Raw genomic sequence first — 26,370 nt, 5'->3', positions numbered from 1 at the left:
TTATATTAGCCAACCAAAAGATTTCGTGTGCGCATGAGATAAAAGTGAACTCTTACGTTGGTAACAATGGCAGATTTATAGGAAATAATTGCGTGTCAATCTGCAACGACAGACAAGCAGTTAGACGAATAAGGCAGACCTCGTTCGTAAGATCATACCTGGTCGTCATATTTATCGAGGACCAGGAAAAGAAGTCGGGTGGTGAAGCGACTGAAGAATACAAAGATGTGTTACTAGCCAATTTTTTAAATGTACGGTTATCCACGGTGATGGCGAGCGTTGCCCTAAAAATATTATTCCCCCCCCCCTGACCACTGCTGGTTGTCTTTACTGGACTAGACGAGCAACCCGATAGTTAGGTCCCCAAGCTAATACGACCGTATTGAAATTTTACAACACCAATTTCTCATCCTACATTAAAACTGCAGGAAATAGCGTTCCGATGGGAGAAGAGCGAGAAACGTATGCTAAGACAAATTGGTTCGTTGTCTAGTTTCAGTTAATTTGTACTTCTTGTACCCTTCACAGTAACCATTTGCACCTCTTGTACACTTTATAATTGTAACTTGATAGTTGTTAGTCGCTTGCTTGAAACCCCACAAGTATCCAGGGAAGCATGGCTTTGGTCAGTTTCTTATTTTTAAATTCATTAAGTGGTCGTTCGCACGAGTCTCCAAGTACTACCACTCCGAGAAGGGGCGGGGTTGAGCTCTGCTTTCACTGTATTCTTAAACACCCTTCATATAAGTGTATATCAGGGTTCTTACGGACATGGAAAAGTCTGGGAATTTCAAATACGGATTTTTACTTCTCAGAACTAATTTACCGTTTTGCCTTAACCTACTATTTGATAGAATCTTATAAAATAGGTTGCTTTGCAAAACACACATACAGGTGTATACTTTCTCTCCCTCTTTCTCTTTCCTTCTCTTCTTTCTCTGTATATGTACTACATGTATAGTGGATTAAAAACACGGGTTTAGATTAATTTCCGGTTTCAGTATTTATCGCCTTAGAACGTAAACTAACAGATAGCAAGAAGAGCTTTTTAACAGGATAATACGTGTAACTATAAATACAACATACCAAGATTATCTCGAACTCTGTACCAAAACCAGAAGTGGTTCAAAGTGAGTATTCCATGTCAATACTGATTTAAACAGTAAATGGTAAGCGATATAGAGATTTTTCTTCAATCTGTTCATTGTTCCAAGAAAAAGGTTCCATCTTCATTAGCCCTCTATCCACACCGGAAGTGGTTCAAATTAACGATTTTCGGCTTCAGCATTTAGAACCATAGAACAAAAGTGGTAATATAGCGACAAGCGGAAGGAACATACCATCACAACCCGGAACACATTACCGAAACGGAAGTGGTAGAAGCTTACTACCGGTTTGAATACTGATTTCGCAGAGGATAAACGGTAGATTTTTGCAATGGATTCAGCTTCCGAAGACTGTGCTCGTGGGTTTTCTCGGGGTTCTCCCGTTTCCTCCCACTTTGTTCATTTCACTCATCAGTCTCCTTTAGCCTAACCGGCATAAGCGTGGGACGTAAAACTGAAAGATTTCATTTTATTTCATTTTCAGCTTCCGAAGAGTAGGTTGTCTCCTTCGATCATCTGTTCAGTCTGGAATTGGTTCAGATTGACAATTTTCGGATTGAGCCTTGATCTCCATAGAACAAAATAAGTAAGATACAGCGAGTAATGGCTTTTTGATATGGATCGTCCGATTAGGTTCTATCTTTGATCTTAGACCTGGAAATTTGTAAATTGACTTGTTATACCTGGAAACATCAGGGAATTAGTTCGTCAAATAAGTGGGAACCTTGATATATATTGAAGGTGCTGTAATCTTCTTCGTGCCCAACTTCAATTCATAATAAGAGAGCAGAGACATGATAAATTTTGATTTTTTTAAATACTAAAAGACAGTATTCTTAGTCAAGACGTATTAAGATATGCTTTTTTAAATTCTACATATACATACGCTTTGTACTGCCTCTTACGTAGTTAACATTGAAACCATACGATTTTTTGGTTGGCTAATACTAATAAATAATTTGTCAGTCTCATTGATTGTAATGTCTTGAAATGGCATTCTATACAGAATATGAGGGAGGACAAGACAGTTTACATACACGAATTGAGTACGAGATATAAAAAAGAAAAAATCTATGTTTGACATAGAACGTTAGATATGGTTGCGATATACACCGTTCAACATGTTTTGAGATATGGATCATTCTGCATTACATTGAACAGTTCTTGAAGGAGATAGTCTTAATATGCGATGTGTTAGGGTGTTGCACTAACGAAATTCATTGAAATTTCTTCCGTCGCATGCAGTAAGTTAGGAAGTTGTCATACTGACATAATTTTGTGATTGTCGGAAGTAAAATGTCCATGCCACAAAAATTATTCCTTTACATTAGAATTGTAAATTTTGTTTTGATATAGGAATTAATGTCAATGCTCTGTACTGTTCGTGGATATTTCAAACAACTCCATGGCTAGCGCAGTAATGAAGTGGCGATTTTCATTCACACGTTCAAGGTGTCCGAACGTTACACTTAGCGCTTATTTAGTCAAAATTTTGAATGGCCTTCTTGTAAATCTCGATACCATTTCTAATTCTTCATTATTGCGGATTATCGATAACACAATTCCCGATGAATTTGGACTACCTTATGCTTAACTGCTAGACAAATTTTATATTAAAGCACATGTTAGTTTGGTTTTAACCTTTGAAATAATAAAGCTGTAATACCTGAATTTCCTCCAGGACTGGTCGATTTGGTGTAAAATGATTCATATCAGTAACCTACTGAGCCAAGCCTTATTAATACAGGCTAATATGCTTCTATATGGACAAAGTGCGAAGAGTATGATACGGCGTAGCGCAGGAAGTTGCTCTATTGGGGTAGTGTTGTGTGGTGTCTACTAGCTAAGCAGTCATGTTGAAGTCAAATGACGCCGAAAATAGTGTGCTACATTTCCGATGCAATCTTCAACTGATCCAGCATAGTTGCCACGAATAGATTTGCTATTGAACTGCAGTGAGTGCCATAATGTTTATATAAAGCGCCACTACCCCTTAACTGTGTACCGGTTTAACAGATTGAGCTACCCGAAACTGACCCCAATGAAGCTTATACCATCAGTGTTGTGCGAAATTGGGATATTGTTGATGTTGGAGAATCCGACGCAGTTTGCTATGGCCGCCTGTTTCCGTGTCTCAACCATCCATCAAACTACACACTTGTTACTCTCAAGTGGACGTAGTTTCAAGGGATCCATAAAGCTAATGTTGAGGCACACAACGGAAATCTGCAGAAAGTTGTACAAATGGAACCTGTTGGAAGATGGAAAGTTATACTCATTCTAGATGAAACGTGAATATATTTTAACAGATTGTGGTCAGATGTGGAGTAATCATGTAGAGAAGTATGGATTGGGAAAGACGAAATAGTTCATCAGTGCATCTAAAATTATCCACGCGATTTTATAACAGAAGAAAATTAAAGCTACGTCGCGTTTGCCAACAAAGTGAAAATCAGCGTTACATATCAGGAATGTTCTGAAGGATATTTACAACAAAATCCCTCACTATACAGAGCAGACACACAGTGGAATTGCATCAAAATAAAGCGTTCAGTTGCATCTAAATCATTAATGATACTCCATTTCAATGAGTAGTACCGATGTCAGCCCTATGGACTTCTGGCATGTGGAAAGCGTCTTAGCAAGAGTTTAATAAAATACCCTTTGTGCACCTGTGAAGTTTACTCCAATGGAAACTTTGACAGCCGTGAAGTACTGGTTGTCATAGAACCCATGGTTGAAGGGCAGACTGTCTGTTAAATTAAGTTCTGTATAAAACCCTGTCAATCTGTTACGAGTTTTGCCATATGGATTCTACTCACTCATTGGACTTGGATGGAAACAGTCTTTTGATTATGGAGGATCATGAACATGAACTATTTTCTATTACACATTCATTGCTGATGAGTAAGTAAATTTTCTTCAGTTCTAATTTGCATCACCCTAATCAGTTCATTATAATCGTCGGCGTTCAGGCAGAAGTCACTTAACTCTCAAAACGTACGAATGGACTGAGGAACTTCTTCCAGTACGAGGATATACAAGGCGAAGAATACGACGTTCTGATACATATTACGAGGCTAGATGTAACAGATTACATTGTTAAGGATACTACAGTTAGCATCACAATTTTACCTGCTACATCTAGCCTGACAATGTTAGAACGTCGTATTTTTACCTGTATCGCCATCGTACTGGAAGAAGTACCTAACTCCATTGGTGTTTTTGAAGTTAGTGACTTGTGCCTGAACGCGGACGATATGTTTAAATTTGTGACACTTACAGGTAGTATGTTTCGATGATATACGGTGGAACTAATGTAATAAGCTTTTTCTCGGGTTGTTAGTCTATTTTGAAGAAAGATATAAGCTTCCGAAAAGAAGTTTTATTAATGAGATCTTCAGCGTTGTCTAAACTAACATTCTAAAACCATGTTCAATAGGGCCGAAAATATTTTCAGATGCTACGTGTTTAGTCCATGTTTATGCTGAAAACCATTCGACAATTCCTCGTGGTATTGAACCTTTGGTCTCAAAATCTTTCGGAGCTATCGGGAACAGTGTATAAATACGGACAGATAGTCTTTTTAGATGCCGAAAGAAACATTCGAGAGATATACGGACAGAATCTCGCGTGAGCGAAACCTCGCCTCCCAAAATCTCGCGTGGTCAGCTTTACAAAGTGCTTGTGTACGGAACCAATAGGAAATGAGGGTTCTCAATAAAGATTTCAAAGTTGACCTTCCACCGTCAGGGGATGGGGTGTTAATCGTAGGTCGGACTAATGTAACTTTCTCTCGAGAATCTATGAATAAGAACTAAAAATCCCATGTTAGATTTCAAAATTGCATCCCATTTCCAAGGGTTAGGGGTTTGAGGTTTGTCAAGGTTTTTTTTTTTTTGTGTGTGAAATTGAACTCGAATAAAAACTAGTAGTTACCATTAAAGATTTCAAAGTTCCCCCTTGTTCCACCCCCAAGGGCTGAAGGGGTCGGTCAAGTTCAGTATCGTTGGATGATTTTCCTCGACACGATCAAATTTCGTCGACTTCTGTATTCGGTATGTAGTTCTAGATGTTCCCGTGGATGTATTAAAATAGTTCACTATGTATAATCTTAGAATGTACCCAAATTTGGACAAATCTTTCCTAACGAACCTGTTTGTTAAATTATATGATGAATGAACTGTGAATGATACCGGGGTTCAGAATTTAAGCCAAAAATGCAATTTATCACGATACTAAGTTTAGAAAATAACTTCGTTCAGTTAAATCGACGTTGTCCGTCAGCACCTGAAAACGGCTGAACGACGTGAAACGATTTTTCTGTCTATTGTACCGTACCCAGATACGTTGTTAATTCCAGAAAGGCGAATTTCTGTTAATATGTTAGTTCTTGTACGTTGTAAGAAGGTAAAGAAACGTGTTGCGGGGAGGGGGCGATTCATGAAATAAAGGATCTATCTTGTAATAATCCATTTTCTTTCCAGGACAAAAAAAAAAAAAAAAAAGTTTTTTAATGGAGGTTTAACTGTATATGCTATTTTTAGTGTATATACATGCAGGGATATTTTCAACATTCTACACTGAAGAAATCGCTGTGAAGAAATTCCATCCCGCAAGGTTTTGGCCACACTAGATTGTGGTTGTGAGGTTTAGTACCCAAACTCTTAGAGGAGCTACTACTACTCTAGGTCTAAGGTGAAATCTATGGTTATATCAACGAGTTTTTTTCTTTTTTCCTTTAAATGTGAAGTCTTACGTATAAAAGAAATATTGTCATTGCTGGAATCAATTTTTGTTTATTGCTGCAACATTTGCGATCAATGAAGCAAGCTAAAAGTTGAGGGCCAAATTCCAATGAAATACGATTTAAACTTCGCCTGAAGTACAAGATAGGATAACAGATGCCAAGGGATCATGATCCATCTTGTGTACTTGAAACTGTGAATTCGGGTGTAAATACAAAGGACGTTCAATCATGGCGTACAATAGTCAGTTAACATTATTATATTGACTTTGACGCATGGTGGTAAGACAACGTTATTCGGTCAGATTTTGTCGACTTACCCGAAATGTGTGTGTGCAGTACAGGAAATGTTTTTTCCCTTGTAAACTGAATTTTCAACAACACTCAAGATTGTTTCAAAAAAAAAAAAAAAAAAAAAGTCAGTCAGTTATGGATGTAATTTTCGCAAGGAGGCGAACTCGTAGACCACATACACCAATTATTCAGAATTATTTGACTGGAAAATTTCTGCTCATCAACCAAAAGTTGGTCTAATCGTTTGCATTTTTAGCTTTCTTCTGAAAGGTTAGAGATTATTTTACGTGTGGTTCTTAACATAGATACGTTTGGAACAGACTATTTGCTAATACTTCACGTTGAATGCAGAAAAATCTCGACAAGAACAAAGTACGAAAATGCCAGTTCCAATAGTCTTATCAGATTGGACAGTGTAACATAGAAACAGGCGTTCCGCCCTGAGTAGAAGACAGGATGGGTGGTATGACAGAAAAGCGTATAGAAGTATTGACAAGGTACAAGTTATACCGGTGTACCTGTAAAATTATCAGTGGTCATATTTACCTGTTACCAGTTTTAACCAGCTCCAGTTTTCATGTTCAGTATACTGAGAATGGGAGAAACTGAGCATGAAATTGAAAAAAAAAAAAAAAAAAAAAATGATTTAAGAAATTTCTCGGAAGGCTTCAGTTTAAAACCTCATAAACTGACTTGTTTTCCGTGGATTTATTTGTCTATTCGAAAAATATTTGCAAATTTTACATCAGTTTATTTTTTTTATGGGAACTTAAAATATGCATCCAGCAATGAAAAAACTGCACCGTAGTTTGTAATTGACATAGCATTACAGTGTAAAACTTCTAGTAATATCAACTAGAAATATTTTTTTTTTTTTCTTATTGAAAGATTATACTGTTCACTAACTACAGTTTCTTAAGTGGATACTCTTGCGTGCTCAAATTCATTAAAAAAAATTGAATCATTTTAGTCATGGTTGGTTCTAAACTGCCTTAATGATAATTATAAACCCTTTTTGATATTTACTCGTATGTCTGTTTAAATCTGTCGGAGTGTTTAGATGAGGCTCCCAATTTCAAGATTTCTCTCGTACTTTGTTTTCTAAGAATGTTTCAGTTTATGATACTAGTACCGTGTTTGATACTATTGTTAATATTTAATTTCAGCTAATTTATCACATTTAACATGTTGGTGTATTTAATTTACATTGTACAGAACTTATTTGTAGGCGTAATAATTAAGATAAAAAGAACTTAAATTTTGTAAACTGGACAAGACTTCATTTGCAGTTGGGCAACTCAAATGATCTTAGGTTACACTAATCTTACCAGTAATAAAAATTGGATAGTGTAGAATGCAGTGAACAATAATGTCAAAGACCCAATACTTTCGAGGAAATAGTTTGTATGAATTTTTTGATAGGACTGGTTAATGTAGTTCAATGTACGCAACTTATTATACGGTACAAACAGAAAATAAATCACTAGTTTCTTGATTTTGCTGTTTCGGTAGTCAAATAGTTAGGGTAAATTGATAAAACTACTTGTCTCATTCCGTGAAACTTCCCCTGGTACACGACACAGATATTAAGGTGCCTGTTATTTTGTAAGTTGGTTGTACTTACCTAGCGCATTATCTTCGCGAACTGAAATGGCATAGTATGAAAAACCTATTGAATTGCTGAAAATCTTGTCAACATTTCTCGTATATACAGCTTGATACATATTTTTTCCTTCGAAAATTATTTTATATATATTCCTGAAAGTAGTCTTCATTCATGATGAAAAAGCAGCCGAAGTAAGTTGTTCAAAAGAAGGCGCCTTAAAAAATCATTCCACAAGTTTGGTATCTGCTGTAATGTTTAAATTCACAAGAATCAGTATTCCAAACAGCAGGTGAAATGTCTAAGACTAGTTATTTTTTTCTTCTAGCTGCGTATAAAAATTTTTCTGGATGTATCATTAGGTGAAAACTTAATTGCGAATGTACAGAAGAGAAAGTATTCCGCATTGTTTTTCGTAGGTGATAGCCGAGTGGAAATTGTGGTTGTTAAATGCTAAGAAATATTTGTGTATCATTAATGTCAAATTCTCCACTTGCTAAAGATAATCAATAGAAGCTTACTTTTCCAGTTAATAATTTGTTTCAAATGCATGTATATTAAATGTAAAATAGAAGAGTACTGTTCTGCATTTTGTTTAAATTCAGTAACAGCAGAGGTTATGAGGTCTAACTTACAATATGAGGTTTTAAGATAAACGTGTGGATAAAGGTAAAGAGGTATATGTTGTATTTATTGATCTGAAGACTTTTGACCGCGTGAGTTGGGAATTGTTGGAATGGAAAGATTGAAGACTCATAAGAAACTTACATATGACCCAACGAGTATGTTAGAATAGGGGACGAAATGACAATACAATTGGAAGGAGAGTTCGACAGGGATGTTGCTCTCGCCAGAATTATTTAATATCTATCTGGAAGAGATAGTGAAAAAGAGCTTCCTAAATGGAGACTGCATTAGGAGAAGGCTGAATAATTGGGTGTAGATATAGCACTTGTTGCAGAATTTGAGACAATAGGATGTTAGGGAGCTTGAAGGGCTGTGAAGAATACGGGATGAAAATAAAGGTTAGAAAGACAAAAGCCATGGTGATTGGAAAGAAGCGGTCGTCGTCAAATATAGAAATAGGAGGGGAAAAAATGACTGGTTTTCGATACCTAGGTAGTAGTATTAGTGATAATTTGAAGCGTATGGCGAGAGAAGCCTTTAGGAGCAAGAAAATACCATTAAAAAGTTGAAAAAAAACTCATAAAATGCTTCGTGTGGAGTATTGTAGTGTTGAGAAACGACTCGAACCTTTCGAAACGTGGATGTGGAGGAGAATGGAGAGAATTAGCTGGGTCGAGAGGAAAACGAATGGGAGGGTTTTAGAAATGGTGAGGGGGGGGAAAAGAACAACTTTAGATGTTAAGAAGAGAAACTAATTGAGACATTGCATAAGAAGGAACTTCTAGAGAGTATGGCGGTAGGAGAGAGGGAGGGGCTAAGGAGACTACAGTTAATGGACGATATTAAAACAGAAAAATCGTACGTGAAGACGAAGAGATTAGCGAAAAACCGTAGAACATGGAAGCTTCTCAGTTGCGGCAAATGACCTTCCAATAATGGCAGAATACCAATGATGAAGAACTTGCCTGGAAAGGTAGTCGAAGTGGTCATGACCAGATTATGCACACCACTTATCTATAATTTAAAAAGTAATGCATTCTTGCTAATCTTAAACACCCAAATTACGATTTTTGTCCTTCGAAAGATTAAATCAATTAACTATTCGCTCTTCACAGAAATTTGCACATAAAATATTTTAAAGGAGGCATTTAACTGCTTTGTATATTCACCCCCCTAGGGATAATCTCAAGAATACTTGATAGATCACCACTTGGCCGAAGTGTAGCAGAGTCGAAGTTAGAAGTAGAGTTCGTTGATTGTGAGTTCGTCCATCTAATAACTTCGAGATGAACCATTAAATTGGGTTCCCAATATACTCGGAGAGTAATTGAAGATATGGGACGTTCAGAGCACAGATAAATTTCGTATCATACACATTAGTACATAGAAAAGGACGAGCTGCCATGAATTTGTTAAGCTCTGAAAGGAGTTTGAGATAGTTCAAGATGAAATATTCCAAAATGATTAAAAGATGTACTTTTATCCCTTTTGTATATTGAGCGCGCCGTATGATCCTTGCACAGCTGGTGAAATCAGCGTGTTAGGATAATGCTCAGGGTACAAAATACTAATGATAGTGGAATAAAATGTTAGAATGAAACTAAACAACTTTCTGCTCAAAAAATCTATAAAGACACAAATATTCATTTCATCTTTTCAAATATTCATCTGAAAGTATACTTCATTTGAACCCAAAACTTGATAAAGTATAGGTTGTTAAGAATTCTAACTTAACCGAAATCTTCCTCAAAATACGGTTTCTGTGTCCTGGGCAGCCACACACATTCATCCTAAGGACCGTGGAAGGATAGCAATTCGCGGAAAAACAAAACACGGCAGTGTTTGATTGCACTTGTCTCATCCTCTTTTGCCGTGCTGCGACAAGGACTTAAATATTTTTTTTTTTTTAAATGCTATTAGTCTGCCTCATGTGTTTTTATTCGAATTTATGTTGGGAGATTCGCTGGTGATTGCCCGCGGACTCCTCAATGGCAAGTAAGTCGTCGATGACAAGCGATATGTGATAAGCATTATCTCCCATGAAAACTAATTCGGGGCACATTTTGAAGCTGTTGGACATACTGCTTCAAGATATCTATGCATCTCTGAATGGTTAAAAAAAAAAAAAAAAAAAAGAAAGCTACGCGGATCCAGTTACCATTTTTATTAATGTTCTAGTCCGGACACCAATTTCCTTTAACCACTTTAATGAAAGACAAGGACATACTTATATGAACCCCTTACCAGGCTTAAAATATGTATGGAAGAAAAAAAAAAAACTGACGGTCACGAAAGGGGATACTATCCTTTTTCGAAACAGTCTTGAGGCGCTTTATGTCTAGAATTTGCGGCGAATCTAGTATATAGTCCGTCCGTAGTGGATTGAGTTGTTATTGAGGACCAGAAAGGCACCTCCGAAATTTACCAATAACTAAAGTACTCAATAATTGAGTAATGAATTAACTGCTTTGGTCAGTTTTGTTGTAATTCATATTGGTTTTTCTAAAGCCATAACTAACAATATGCATGATTTTCAAAAGTTAATTTGTGTGTGTGTTGTGTGTTGACATCGAAAGGGAAGTTATGTGGGAAGGAGTGATATACTTTCTAAGAAAGAAAGAAAAAAACTTTTTCTGGTAATAAATTATGTGTAGATGCATCGTATTTTGCTACCAAATTGTCAGTTTGTTTCATTTGATGTACATAGGAAACTGTGATATTAGGTCTCGGGTTATACTCGTGAAGGTCCAGGGTTGTGGGGTATTCCAATTCACCATTTCCAATGTAGTTTCTGCTTTACAAGAAAATAAGAGAATATTACTGTAAACGATAAGTATCGTGGTATAAAATGTAGCATTTCATGAAAAAGTAGAAAGTGGCACGGTAACAATTCTGGGAAAACTTTAATAACAATGAGACAAATGTGCTTAAGGTTGTGGCAAGTTGACTGCTACGAGTCTCATATTTCATTGTTCGGAATACTTATGGGTATAACAGTAGAATGTGACATGAATATATTAATTTTGGCAAAATTAATGCTTTGAGCAGTGGACCAGTAGTATAACGAAAATATATGCCGGTCATATACTTGGTCAATTTTCCAAAGATATGTAATGAACGTAAGTATATATGACGGAGAATATTTGAGAAAGTGCTAGCCTTTGTTGATTTTTTTTTTTTTTTGTACTCAATACATCTATTTCAACTTGAAATGTTACTATAGGGGAGTGATGGGCAAACTACGGCCCATGGGCCAAATACACCCCTCTGAAAGGTTCTATTCGGCCGGTGACATGATTCCTAATTTTAAGAATGCATAGAAGGTTACTTCGAATAAGTTTTATTAGAAACACTGGTGGGTGAGCAATTAAGTGCACTTCTGAGAATTTAAGCATTCTAGTTCAAACCAGATTGTTTAATAGGACTGTACCGTTGTTTTTAATAAATTTGATAGGCCTACTTAAAGGATTTCTCCTTTCTCTGATCTTCTAAAATAGTTTGCCCATCACTGCTAAAGTTTTTCTTGAAAAAAAAAATCGAAACTTTCCAAATCACAATACTGATCTTCCATTGTATTTATCAATGCCACACACAGTTTATCTAGAAACTGGGAAGTTCTTTGTTAACACTGCCTCTCCACCTTTTACTTCATCGAATAGACTCCACACAGACGATTTGTACCGGTTAATGTTGCAAAAATCTTCGTTAGAAATGCAGCCGGGTTTAAATCTAACGATGCTCCTATCATAATATATAGCTCTGTTTTGCGCCCAGCTATTTGAACTGTGTTGCACCGGATGGGAATGTGTGGCATGGCAAGTACTCCATAGTACGATGTTCAATCTGCTGTATAATAATGGTAGTGATCAGGCATAAAAAGAATAATGAAAATAATTAGTTACTCATTGGAAGGACAATGGGTAGGTACTATATTTAATACAAGAAATATTTTACGTAACATATAGACCAAAGTAACCTGTGTAACTACTTTGGCTTGAAAGAAGTTTGTAGAAAATTTAAGAATAACTGTTGCCCTGAAATCATATTGGCTTGTCACAATCCTACCAAAAACATGCTTTAAGAATGCTCATTAGATCCGCCTTCAATAGTATTTTTAACGTTTTTCGAGATATTGTAAAAATCAATCTTTTAAGCTTAATTTAGCATTTAGAAAATAGTACTTAGTGAAATAATTTGCTTCCATTATCAAAGAATAGTCAAGTGAGTTATGACTCCGTAAACCGGTGAAGTTAGCAAGAACGAAAACAGATTTACTCTGAGAGACTTGCTCAACAAATACTAGAATCCCGATATCACGCGGTTCCCCGTGTTATAAACCTTATCGCAGTACATCGAAATGTGACCGTACAAGTGCTAAAAAATCAATCTGTTCACTTTCTGCGAAATTCTTTGGAATGCAGGAATCATGGTCAACGTGAGGGTGTATTGAAAGGAGTCCAATGATAAAATTATAGTACAGAAAAGCTTTAAAAGAAGGTCGGGAGGAGGGGGAGATAAAACTATTTTCTCTTTAATAAAAACGAGGAATGGTTTTTTGAACGATCTACTAGATTTGTAACGCCTTCATAAAAACGCGACTTTAAGGAAAAGCAGTCATTCAAGTATTGTTTCAAATACTGAAAACTAATTTTTAGGCCTACAGTTTCACATTTGTGTAATTCATCAATGAACGGTAAAACAATTTCGTCACTTAAGTAATAAGCCTAAATTTTACGTTATTTATTTTGAAATCGTAAGTAGATACAACGTACATCACTATGCTTTCTGAAATCTAGTTAATCATAAAATTTATCTTAAAATATGTACAACATTCTTTTTGTACACGTGAAGTACAGTACATAGTATAGGCCAGTATGTTTATTAAGAAGTCAGAAAATATGAATATATATCAGGTTTTGATATTTGATAAAGTGCTTCTAATGGTACGAGGGGGTGTGTGTGTGTGTGTGTGTGTGCCTAAAAGGTGAATAACTATAGAAATTCCTCCACTTCAGGCCGGAGAATCGGGGGTTTACTGTATTTGTAAAAATGAAAAATTCAATGTTTCAAGCGGTTATGCTTTTAGTTTATTGTATAATGCAACCATAAGTATGTGGATGTATAAATTAAATATCAAACTTATGTTGAAATTCATAATGGTTCTGGATATGAATGTTCTTTCTCGGTAGTTTATAATCCGTATCCATTGATTTCGCAGTTTCGATTACTAATACAATTTAAACTCGATGAAACTTCCCATTTGACGCAGTAAAAAGTACAGGTAAACAGATAATAGAATTCCTTGTTTCTAGAATAAACTAACAGAATAAAGGAAAATTCCATTCAGAATTGGATACGTAAAACTTTGCAGATTTCTTTGGATTGTAAATTAACTCCAACCAGTTCGATAAGAAAGTTTGTATTTGGTAAACTTGGTATTTGAGTGGATAGGTCCATGTTAGTAGTTCGAATGAACATGGATAATAATATCTAAGAAAGAATCCATTACTCTAACTGGACGGTTCATTCAATTGTTTAGCTTGAAACGATAGATGAAAAATAAGAAACCTAGAATTAGCAATCGAAGGTTTGCGTAAAATTTATTGCGACCTCTCATACACCTTCTATAGGTATTGAGAGCAAAAGAACCACATGAGTACGCATAAAAACGAAACAGGAAATGGTACTTCTGGTCAAAGATAGCAATGAAAAGCTTTCCTTGCTTTGGATATTCTTTCCTTGAACTCTGCATATATTTCTTTCAACATTTTGTTTTTAATGTACACCCATATCCAAACTTATTGTCGCATGTCTATAAATATGTTGTTGTAAAAATATAATTTGGTAACGAATTCGACTGGTATTTCTTATGTTAGTATGTTTATGATCGGCAAAGACATGCATGTAGCAAATTTTATGTCAAAAGAGCAGTAAACAAGAACAATGAACCAAACAAACTTTTTTGTCTATTTAGCAACATTTTCTTTTACTCATTCCAATTTTCGCATTTATAGTTCTTTTCCTACGAAATTTACCAGAAATATACCTTTCCCGATTATACACACAGTATCAGTATTAAAAGTTCCCTGCAAAATCATTATCAAATTATATTCTTACAAGAAGACAGTTACAGACATGCGACAATCATTTTGGGCATGAGAGTACATGTTGTGAAGAGTTCCAGGAAGTTAGGATTTTGTTTCTAGTACAGACCAGAAATTTGAAATAAGTAGAATGGGTTAATAATTTACTGATAATTGGTAATCAACAGATGGCAAAATGTAAAATAAATAGAATCTATAAAGTTTTCTAAATAGTGGTATAGTTGTTGTTTTTTTTTTTTTCCCCTTGAAGTTAAGCATTAGAAGATTTGCATAAATTTCTGAATTACAGAGTTCGTTGTTCTTACATGTTGTAATTATTTGCATTTGAACTTAAATAAAGGACATTTTTTTATAAGCTATAATTAGCTGTATTTCATTCTTCATAGTTATATTTGTATTTAATGAAATACATGAATAGTAATTTATAAAAGGATAACTCAGGTTTTCATCTGAGGATCAGAGATTGACAATATAGCTCAATCTTATTCTGTACCCCGTCTTTGTTCATTTTCAATAGATGTTTCAAAAATGGGTATTTTCCTCTGGGAAGATGCCTCACATTTCTTCTACCTACAAACAAAGGTTTCATCGCATTAACTAACACTTTTCTCAAACTTATCTATAGTACGTGCGAAAGTTATCAAAGATACGCTTTCCAGTTTCATTTCTCCATAATACAGATAAATATACTCTTCTCTCAAATAGCTCCTGTTTTACTAACCGAACTTGCGTTCATTCCCATTCAGTTTTTTCAACACAACTGGATGCAATCTGCTTCGATTTGTCAAAAGGTTTTGATTCCATCAGTGATCCATTTTCGCTTACTATTTAATTTCATTTCCCTTCATGGCCCTTTTTTTGTCTATATTGACAATTCTCTGATCACCCTAACATTTTCCTTAAAAGAATACTCTCCACACTACGTACAGCATAAACTATTCGCCAATGACTAGTCAGCAACGTAAGGACCTAAAGAGTTGTATTTAATACTTAACTACTTTGAATACATACATACATTCTATCATGAAACTACCAGGTTATCATAAAATAAGTATCGCTGTTCAGAGAACTCTGGAGACGTAACCCCTCGACAGAATACAACCAAACTTGGTAGGAGCATATTTTGGGAACATACAGGAGCGATTAGTGTAGAAAACTAAATTAGTTCCAATTTTCGCCACCAGAGGTAATTGTGACGCTGTACAACACAAAGTAAGTGCAGCGTGGAAGAAAAACGACACTAGTGATGCCAAATGATACGAAAGACTGTAATTACCTCTCCAGGCGCTTACTCACGCCTTCATATGTTTGTGATACGGGTTTGAGGGCCACCATGTGCCAGAAGTGAATTGATGGTGATCCGATGTTTGCTTCTTTTTTCTTCTCACTCTTTGCGTTGTGTTCAAGGGGTCCCGGGTTCAATTTCCGGTGAAGACACACGTGAGTTGGATCGCACGTTACCCTGTAGGTCCCGCCCTCAGAACACTATCTCATATGGTAGTAGTCACCATGCATTTTCCTTGCTCAGGGACCTTCGCATCATCATCAATCACCCATAACTCATCTCTACACCACGGGGATTTTTAATAGGATTACAAATCAATGCCACGCGTCACATGGGGGCATGATTACGGCCTTTCCTTCATTGAATATCAATATCATTTGTCTTCCATACCACACTCACCGTACTTAACAGTGAACAGAAACAAAATAGCCTCTGGAGGCGAGATTTGACACTGATCTTTTCCTGGAATTTTATAGGGAGCTTGGATTTTAGGGACTACAGGAAAGACTAACATTTAACTTCGTTTTTGTAAGATATCCAAGAATTTTAAAGAGGCTTCAGTTCAAAAGGCCCCTTCCCCGTAAATCCACCAGACCACGGAGTATTAATAACATTAGTAATCTGTGCCACAAGACCCACATGAGTGGTAAGTAGTCTTCCTTATCATTTAGCATTACTAGTGTCGTTTTCCTTCCACACTACACTTACTTGGTGTTGTACATCGCAACAATTACCTCTGGTGGCGAAAATTGAAACTAATTGTTTTCTACACCGATCGCTTCTGCATGTTTCCAAATGTACTCCTACAAGTGGTTACGTCTACAGAGTTCTCTGAACAGCGATACTTATTTTATGATAACCTGGTATGTATGCTATGGGATTTTTATATAGAAGAGTTGAAGTGAGGTATCTTGGTGTGTTCTAAATAAAAGTAATTTCTTTAAAAAATCTAGACACTGATAGCTTCTAGAAATCTCTAGGCGGAGTTCAGTTTTAAATTTCTTCCAGTAGTATGCTTCAGAGTATTTCACATATCATGAGAACAAGAATTTCAACACACTTAAAACTCAGCCGCCTAGGTACCCGTTTCAAAATCATTGATACAGTAATCTGTAACTCTTACTTTCCGAATGGTTCTGAGATGAAAAAGTGGATAAGCTTCAATTTGAGAATGGGTCGACCATCACATTCAACGCTTTACCACAAGACTTCCAAAGCGTAGATAGTTCATTTCATTGTAATTTCAATACAAGAAACTTTCAATATGCCTCTTGGTATAAATTCTTTTTCAGTGTAAATTAGTCTTCGTGCGAACCTAGAATTACAAAATTGTGTGTGTTTTGGGAGTATGTAAATTAATTGATATCGTGGTTGTATTCTTGAGGAATTAACATATCACTTAGTATGTCCGTAGGATGACTTTTGCTCAGCAATATAGTCTCCTTCGAGAGTGATACATTGGTTCTAACATTTCGATGCCTTTTTTGTAGAACTGTTTCTTTGGCCTCAAAATAGACTTTAATTTCTGCAATCACTTCTTTATTAGAGCCAGATCCTTCCCTCGAGCATTCTTTTGAAGACTGGAAGCAGGTATAGTCGCTGGAAACCAGATCTAGAGAGTACGGTGAATGGGGAAGCAGTTCAGTGCAATTTTACCATTGTTGTGATCTACTTGACATGGTGCATTGTCTTGGTAAAAGAGCACTTTAAAAAAAAAATCCTTGAAACGCACCAGTAACATCATATAGTATTCGCTATTGATGGTTTGTCCTTTCTTTAGGTAATCGATGGATAAAGTACTGTGCGCATCATTAAAAAAAAAAAAAGCTAAAACCTTACTAGCCGACATTGTTCGCTTTGGGTAGCTTTCGCCGGTTGCTGTCCACTCAGCTGACTGCTGATTTGACTGAAGTATAGTAATGCATCCAGGTTTCTTCCATTGTCACATATTGCATGAAAAAAAAAAAAAAAAAACTTTTACTGCTCTAAAACAGCATTAAATAGTGCTCTGAATCGTCGATGCGTTGGTTTTGATCAGCTGTGAGCAAACGCGGCACCCACTTCGATCAGAGCTTTCTCTCGTGGACAGTTTTTTAAAATGTTCATGCAAAATGGTGAACTCTGCCTTCTGTTATCTTTAAAATGTCAGCTATCTCACACAGCTTGGCTTTACGATCGGCCAAAACCATTTTGTGGACTTTGTTTTCTGGAACAACTGCCGAATTTGGACAACCAGAGCGTTCAGCATCATCGGTGTTTGTACGGCCGCCTTTAAATTCAGTTAACCACTTCTCTACCATTTGTCTCGATGGAGCAGTCCGAATAACATTTGTGAAGTAATGCTGTGTCAACTAACGAAATTCAGATTTTGTTTTGGAAATTTCAAAAATTGCATCACTAAAATCATTGTTACTTGCGAACTAAACGTCAAATCGTTCTGAAATTCACATATCATTTGAAGGTTAGTACTTCCTAAACAACATATAATTTTGAATAGTAGAGACATCTATATATTATCCTACAAACTTACTTAGTGACGTTACTACTGCCAGTTGTTGTGTTACTACTTTTTATTTTTTTACCAATTGTTGCTTCGAACAGCTGGTAGAGAATTATAAAACTAGGAATGTCCTTCGTATAAAGTGATCTCACAGGGCTCAGACATGAAACACACAATTCATGATACAATTTAAATTATTCCATTTGTGAAGCGTAAAAGATGAAAGCTGTTCTATCAGGATTACCAAAAGTAACACTTGCAGAAATTTTGTGTAGTAGTTACAATTAACTTGTGAACATAATCATTCCTTAGACTATAAATTTGCTATTTGTGTGCTAATAGTTGGAGTTGAAATAGTTAATATTTTACTTTTGAACAAAGGTAACTAGTATATTTTTAGGAGGTAGAGTATAAACACACTTGCACTAAGCATTTGGAAATAAACATTTTCATAGTCGTCCTTACAGTATGTTCTTTAGGGCTGTGTTGAATACGAAATGCATGTACACAAAAATTTAATCAATTCTTAAAACTGCTTTTGGAAGTAATTTTCTACCAGTTATTTCACAGCTTCAAATACCTATTATAGTTACCAAATTAAAAATTTTGTTAAATGCTGCATGAACATAAAATTCGTTAGGAATGAACCTGAAATAAAAATAGTGTAATTTACATTAGCATGTCGTAAATTTTCTAATGACCAACTATTGAACTGTCTAATGCTTGTTTCTTGTGATTATTTTTAGAATTAACTTCATTGTAGTAGTACATGAGGGAGATTTTGTTTCGTATATCAGTATATAAAAGAACTTGGTATATATTTTAAAGCAAAGTATGCAAAACAAAGAATTCATTAGTTGCTGTAACTACAATTATGTTCGCTGATCTCATTATGAGCATCTTTAGTTTTTTAGCTATTCGAACAGCCTTGTCTATTGAGTGACAAAACGTTCAAACTTGCAATAATAAATTCAAAGTAATAGTTTTTTTAGTGCTCGAAATTTAGTAGAATTGATAGTTGGTGATTTTTGAAATTTTTCTCGTTCAGAGCGATGAGTCTTAATAGTCTAGTAGCTTAGCAGCATAAAAGGGCCGAATTGTGCAAAATGTGATACCAACATACCACTTTCAGGGATGATAGACCTATTAATAAGAAGTAAATCCTGATATAGACCCAAATCGGCGGGGGTCTTGTTTTAGGTATATGACGTCATCAATATGGCCGCCAACGAATTTCGACTTAACTGAGTTTTAAAATGTACAACTCCATTACCATTGAAGGTAGAAACTTCATTTTACCTTTATTTTGCAGAGAATACATTGTACCTTTATTGTCATTATAAATACTTGCCTTATATTGCCGCCATTTTTAAATATGGCGTCTCAAACTGGAAAAATGTTTATTTTCAAAACGATTTTCTATGTTTTATAGCAAATAACTTTGAAACTGCTATGATTATGGGAAAATACTTTGGTATAATCGTCAAAGGTCATTTCAATAGCTTTCGAACGCGACCAGAATCATTGATGTATCTCAACAAATAACCGAGATAATCAATTTTTTGTAGGACTAAATGTCGAACTTTCGTGAATAATATTCGAATGTATCCGTAGACGTAGTTATATGGCATTTGTAGTTCCATTGCCCTTTGATAATAGGAACATAGTACCGCTACCAGTATGTTCCTTTTAACGTAGAGAATAGCAAATCACAAGTGTTTATCTTTTGTCCGTGCTGAAAACCCTTTATAATGTCATAAATCCAAGATGGCCGCCGCGGTTTATCTCCGGTGAAAATTTCTCGCCACAGAAAAATAATAGAAACATGCAACAAAAGCCAATCTCTTTCTTTGGATGTGAAAAAATCTTGACATAACATGTGATTGACTCTTCTTTGTGTCTACAAGCCAGTATATGACGTCATAAACACAGTATGGCGCCATGGCTTACATATGGATTATGAAAATTATTTATTTCTCGCATTAGAGAAACGATAGAAACGTACAACTACAAATATCTTTTCATATGTAGAATAAAAAGTAACATAAGTTATTGTCTTTTCTTTGAGGCGAAAGTATATGACGTCATCAACCCAAGATTGCCTTCGACTCTTAAATATGAATGAAGAAAACTGTGCCTTTCTCACCTAAGAAAGGTGATAGAAACGTGCAAAGCAACTATTTTTTCTCCTTAAATAAGTTAAATCATGAAGTAACAGAAAGGTGTATCGTGTTTGCGCCCAAAGGTTAGTATTTGTCTTGTTTAAGTGTATGACATCGTTATACAAAGTAGCCGCTGTATGTATTTTGAATATTATATCATGCATTAAACTGAAAAACTAACAAAGCTGAAATTATGCATTATTCGAAAATAAATTTGAAATATATTCTCTTTAATACTAATTGTTCGAAAGTGAATATTTTTCATGTTATTAAACAAAGAATTATGCTCTATATGAAAGTATAAGGCTTGCACTAGTATTTCCGCTAAATGAATATTTCAAGAAATATGGGAACTGTGCATTTCGAAAGACATATTTTACATTTAAAATATTTTTAATCAGTCCATTGAGAATGTAATTGTCTGAAAATTATGCTTTTCATATTATTTTACAAAATAGCTCGAGGCAAAAGGCGTCACATTTTCAAACCACCGCCCAGCTTAATTTGATATTTTTGGAGTTTGTATTAAAATGTTTATGAAACAGACTCAATGTATAAATTTAACAGTATATCAGCGAGAGATAAATTTGCAACACAATAAACAGTTATACAATTAAATATGTTAAGAATTTGGAAGAGAAAATATTTGTGAGATAGTATGACTAATAACTTAACATCTGAAACGTACTTCAGAGAACTAGGGGAATTAATTTTTGTTAATCACATTTCTTATTTAGACAAGATCAACTCACAATAAAATGATCTACTCTATCACACTGTCCATCGCAGGTACACAACAAAGTGCACACTAACCCCAAGTTTTGACACTTGCAAGAATGTTGACAAGGAGTCTTGCAACCACAGCGAATAAGTTCTCTACAGTGCGCAGAAACTTCTGGAAGTAAGGACCACGATCCACCTTCCAACCCCTTTACAAATTTCGGGTATTATGGGCACTTTCTGGAGAGTTTGAGACCAGTAATACCCGGCCTGTAGGGCAGCTCGCAGACAGTGTTGAAATAAGGCTGTCTATGTAGGTGCGATCCCTTCGTAAGAACAATTCTTTTTCGTCATTAATCTTTATCGACAGTCTTTAACATTTAGTAAAGAACTAGAGCGATCGTACAGGAGTACGGTGAAGCGTTGAAGAGCTGCAAAGTCCCGAGCTGAAATTTCAGCAGGAGTAACTGAAAGTTTGATAAATATATCCGTTATTTCAGGGAATTCTTGCCACACCTGCCAAGCTGTCTTCTTGCCATGACCACCAAAAGCGGACACTGTGTCACACCCTGCAAATGCGTACCAAAAGAGCAGGGCTTTTGAGTGAGACTTTCCTAGGCTTGTTGCAATTTCGTGGACAGGAATATATCTCTTATTTTTACCACTCCCATATTCAATCCACAAGTGTGATACATTGAGCTCAAAGAATAAAGCAACGGCAATAACAACATCAGAAGCGACAGTTTTAATTGAGATATTCTTATGTCCGTGGTTGCTGGCATGCAAGAACATGCGTGTGTCTGCTTCTTCTTATTTGCAGGGCATAAGGCTTATCACGTCCACATTAGAGTTTGCTGATTGCGGTATCATCACATGCACACACAATCTCTCTCTTACCACCAGAATCACTTATGTTCTGTGAGTGTTTACACAGAATTCGAAATAAATCAGTTTTGTTTTCAGAATTATTCAAAAACAATGAACATTTTTTGGGAGTCAGTGTGGAGTCTTTCACAAGTATTCTTGGTCCTTTTCCTCGTTGGTCTCGTTCTTCTTTTTTCAGACTGTCGGGATCATAATTGTCAAAGACCATGTCTATTCTGAAGACATCACTCGCAAACTTTTCTAAAAATGGTTGAAATGTGTTAGTGTAATACATAGAAAACGCCTGTCTCGGAATATTCTTCAGCATGTGAGCTAATACTGCTTCATCAAATATAACGCAAGATACACTAGGTACATCGTATTGTGATGTTCCAAGTGGTTCTAAGCAAGAAATAATATATGATTTTGCTCCCTTGCGCAATTCACCATTTGAAGAGAGTGACGGAGGGTACGAAATGTTTTCGTGAGCAAAGAAATCTTTGATGTTTCCACCTCGACTTTGGCAAGCTATGTATAAGCGAGAAAACAGGTTACAGTAACTCTTTAAAATTGACTCCTTGAGTCCTTTCTTCGTTCCTTTTTGCGATGTGTGAAAAAGCGAAAGTTTATTTCTTTTAATCGGTTCTCTTAAAGGCGTCTGGCATTCGATGAGCCGTTTCCGAACAAATGTTTGTCCTGTTGCTTTCCCAATTCTTCTGCTTTGAAGACAGACTCAGCTGCTTTCTTATCCATAGCAGCATATGTGGCAACGCATATTAGGGCACCATTTTCTTGAGCAAATGTATTTCTGTCATCATCTTCACATGCATTTATTAAAGCTTTCTCATGTTTTTTGAAGCTAGAGGAAAAAGCGTCTGTATCTTCATGATGACTGTGATAATCTGAATCGTCACTTATTTCTGCCTCTTTCTCAAGTTCGGTTAGTAATCCTGCAATCACTGGACCCGAAACCATCGAACGCAGAAGAGCACATTCATTATCAAATAGACTAATGGCACCTCCTTCACATTTTAGATCCTTATTACATTGTTCATGTAACTGGTCGTGGGACATGTACGAATATTTACTGTTAGTCTTTCTTTCCAAAAATTACCTTTCTGAAATTCATCATATACTTGTGGGTTTCGTACATTCAATTCTCCCAAAGACTTTACGAATACTGACATCCAACGGCCATAATTGATATGATCCAGGGCGAACATCCAGGGACAAATCTGATCCAATGCACTACAATAGGAGGAGAATTTCACCGATCGAATAAAATCGATTGTCCAGCAAATAAAAAAGAAATGATTCAAGGTTCATGGCCGTGTACCAAAATTTGAATTGGGCCGAGAAAAATAAATCATATAATATTATGCATTACACATATTTAAGTCGACGGCAATCTTGGGTTTATGACGTCATATACTCGCCTTTCACCTGAAAGAAAAGACAAAACTTATGTCTTTATGATTCTATATATGAAAAAAGATATTGATGGTTGTTGCACGTTTCTATCGTTTCTCTAATGCGAGAAATAAATAATTTTCATAATCCATATGTAAGCCATGGCGCCATACTGTGTTTATGACGTCATATACTGGCTTGTAGACACAAAGAAGAGTCAATCACATGTTATGTCAAGATTTTTTCACATCCAAAGAAAGAGATTGGCTTTTGTTGCATGTTTCTATTATTTTTCTGTGGCGAGAAATTTTCACCGGAGATAAACCGCGGCGGCCATCTTGGATTTATGACATTATAAAGGGTTTTCAGCACGGACAAAAGATAAACACTTGTGATTTGCTATTCTCCACGTTAAAAGGAACATACTGGTAGCGGTACTATGTTCCTATTATCAAAGGGCAATGGAACTACAAATGCCATATAACTACGTCTACGGATACATTCGAATATTATTCACGAAAGTTCGACATTTAGTCCTACAAAAAATTGATTATCTCGGTTATTTGTTGAGATACATCAATGATTCTGGTCGCGTTCGAAAGCTATTGAAATGACCTTCGACGATTATACCAAAGTATTTTCCCATAATCATAGCAGTTTCAAAGTTATTTGCTATAAAACATAGAAAATCGTTTTGAAAATAAACATTTTTCCAGTTTGAGACGCCATATTTAAAAATGGCGGCAATATAAGGTTAGTATTTATAATGACAATAAAGGTACAATGTATTCTCTGCAAAATAAAGGTAAAATGAAGTTTCTACCTGCAATGGTAATGGAGTTGTATATTTTTAAACTCAGTTAAGTCGAAATTCGTTGGCGGCCATATTGATGAAGTCATATATCTAAAACAAGACCCCCGCCGATTTGGGTCTATATCAGGATTTACTTCTTATTAATAGGTCTATCATCCCTGAAAGTGGTATGTTGGTATCATATTTTGCATGATCCAGTCGCTAAGCTACTAGACTATAAGCTACAGAAACGTACATGAAGACCGGTTGTAGATAATAACCTGCATAAAAAAAAAAAAAAGTTACATGACTGTAGAAACGTCATAAGCTACTAATTTCAGAGGACAAAAGTAGTTTCTCCCAGTGCCCTTGTACTTTTGATTTCCTTGAATTCAATCTATTGGGCATACTGTATCATTTCTTTTTTCATTTCCCTAGATAATAATGGAATCAGTTACTGATATTTAAAAAATAGTATGAAAACTGGAAACTATATTTCGTTGAAAAGAAATTCACATTATCTAGAGCCTTATATGGCGGAACGGATTTAGTCGATTACAGGTTAAATGTATAAGGTAACAAAGAAAACTTTTTCGCTGACAACTTAGTGTACCTAGTTATATCATAAATACTGTCAGAGGTTTGGAAATAAAACATAACCTAGTGTTGACGATATATTCATACCATTTGGCAAGTTGATGCATGAAGAGCACCAATCACTTCTCAAAATGTCCACCTTGAATCTGGATGCAAGCCCGGAGTTTCGCGGGCTCGTCAATTGAGTTACGAACACTGTCGATTGGAAGTGGTGTACTGCCTTGACCAGGACACGCTTCAAGGAGTCCATATTAGGATCTCTTATTGCAGGCTTTGATTGAAACGCTGACCAGTTTTTAGTTGAGCGGTTTCAGATCCGGGCTGGTAGAAAGTCGGAGATATTGACCTGTTTTGTACACGGGAGAAAACTCCGTTGGAAGGACTAGTTTGGTACACAATAGCAGATGTCTTCACACCTTGTTGTGTCGTTGAAGTTTACCTCACCTCACAATGATTTACGCTGTCATGGGACCTTTGCATTCCGGAAACACGTTCAGCAGCTTGCGCTAATAATGGTGTGTACACAGTTATTTTGAGCATTAAAGGACTTCTCAACTGTGAACAACTTCTCGTCGGAAAGAATTGTCTTGACTATTTCCTGCATAACATACGACGAGATGTTTTGCTTTCACCACTACTGATGTAGCACTCCTGCCTTGGTTGGTGTCGAAATGGGCATCCGTCGGGACATGACTGAGTCCTGACAAGATTTCTTCTAATCATTGCAGTTACGGCTTAACTGCCTGTGATGTGTTCGCTCGATCTGCCACTATACTGCTGGTCACTGACACTTTCCGTTTCATTGTAGTACTGGATAGTGCGGTGGACAAATCGTTCACCAATTTGCAGGAGTTTCAGGGTACCGAAAATCTGTAGTGGTGGCATGCCAACCTTGTCATGCGACTTAAACATGATTATTGTAGTTGCCTCACTCCATCGTCACGTCCCCACTGCCACGAGTTCCACCATAGTGAAGAACTCCAGTATCAACATCATCCATTATACCCAGATAGCAGCACTCTTGTACACAGCATGGTCGAACAGCAGTCAAAACTTGACAGTTTATGAAATAATTAGGTACATATCTGATTATGAAATAAGTAGGTACATATCTGATATGACAGGGTGTTTAAAATTTTTTATACAGTGCATTCCGGAACTCGGTTTTCCGTGTAATATGGGATCCGTTGAAGGCAGTTTTTAATGTTCACAGTTGGAGATTAGTTTTGAAGTTAAATGGTACTTTTTGATGTGTGACGTGTCCTCATTTTGACTTCTCTTCATATAAGCTTATAACAATTTCTTTGCTTACTACTATACGATACCTAACTTCCAATTTCTTGTAGCAGATATACTGTGAAACCTAGAAATACCTAGGCTGCTGGTTTTTTTTTTTCTCTTTCCTTCTTTAACCATAATTTTCGGGGTGTTAAAAGGTTAAATGAAATGCTAATATATTTTGTAATTGATTCAAAGTCATTGAAAACATCTGAATTTATTGCCTAAGTATGCCACCAGTAACATTTGCCAGATTTCAGCCTTTTACAGCATTTTTTTT

General features: G+C 35.9%; 1 protein-coding gene across 2 annotated transcripts in view; it reads left to right on the top strand.

Annotated features, from left to right (window-relative positions):
- Positions 1-26,370, top strand: part of LOC145661609 (protein no-on-transient A-like) — a 188,528-nt gene that overhangs the window by 60,839 nt on the left and 101,319 nt on the right. The gene's annotated exons all lie outside the window — the stretch shown is intronic.

Source organism: Thermobia domestica, chromosome 1, assembly GCF_964235325.1.
Source record: "Thermobia domestica chromosome 1, izTheDome1.hap1.1, whole genome shotgun sequence".
NCBI classification, from domain to species: domain Eukaryota; kingdom Metazoa; phylum Arthropoda; class Insecta; order Zygentoma; family Lepismatidae; genus Thermobia; species Thermobia domestica.
The sequence above is the reverse complement of the archived record's forward strand: the minus strand, read 5'-3'. Positions and strand labels throughout refer to the sequence as shown.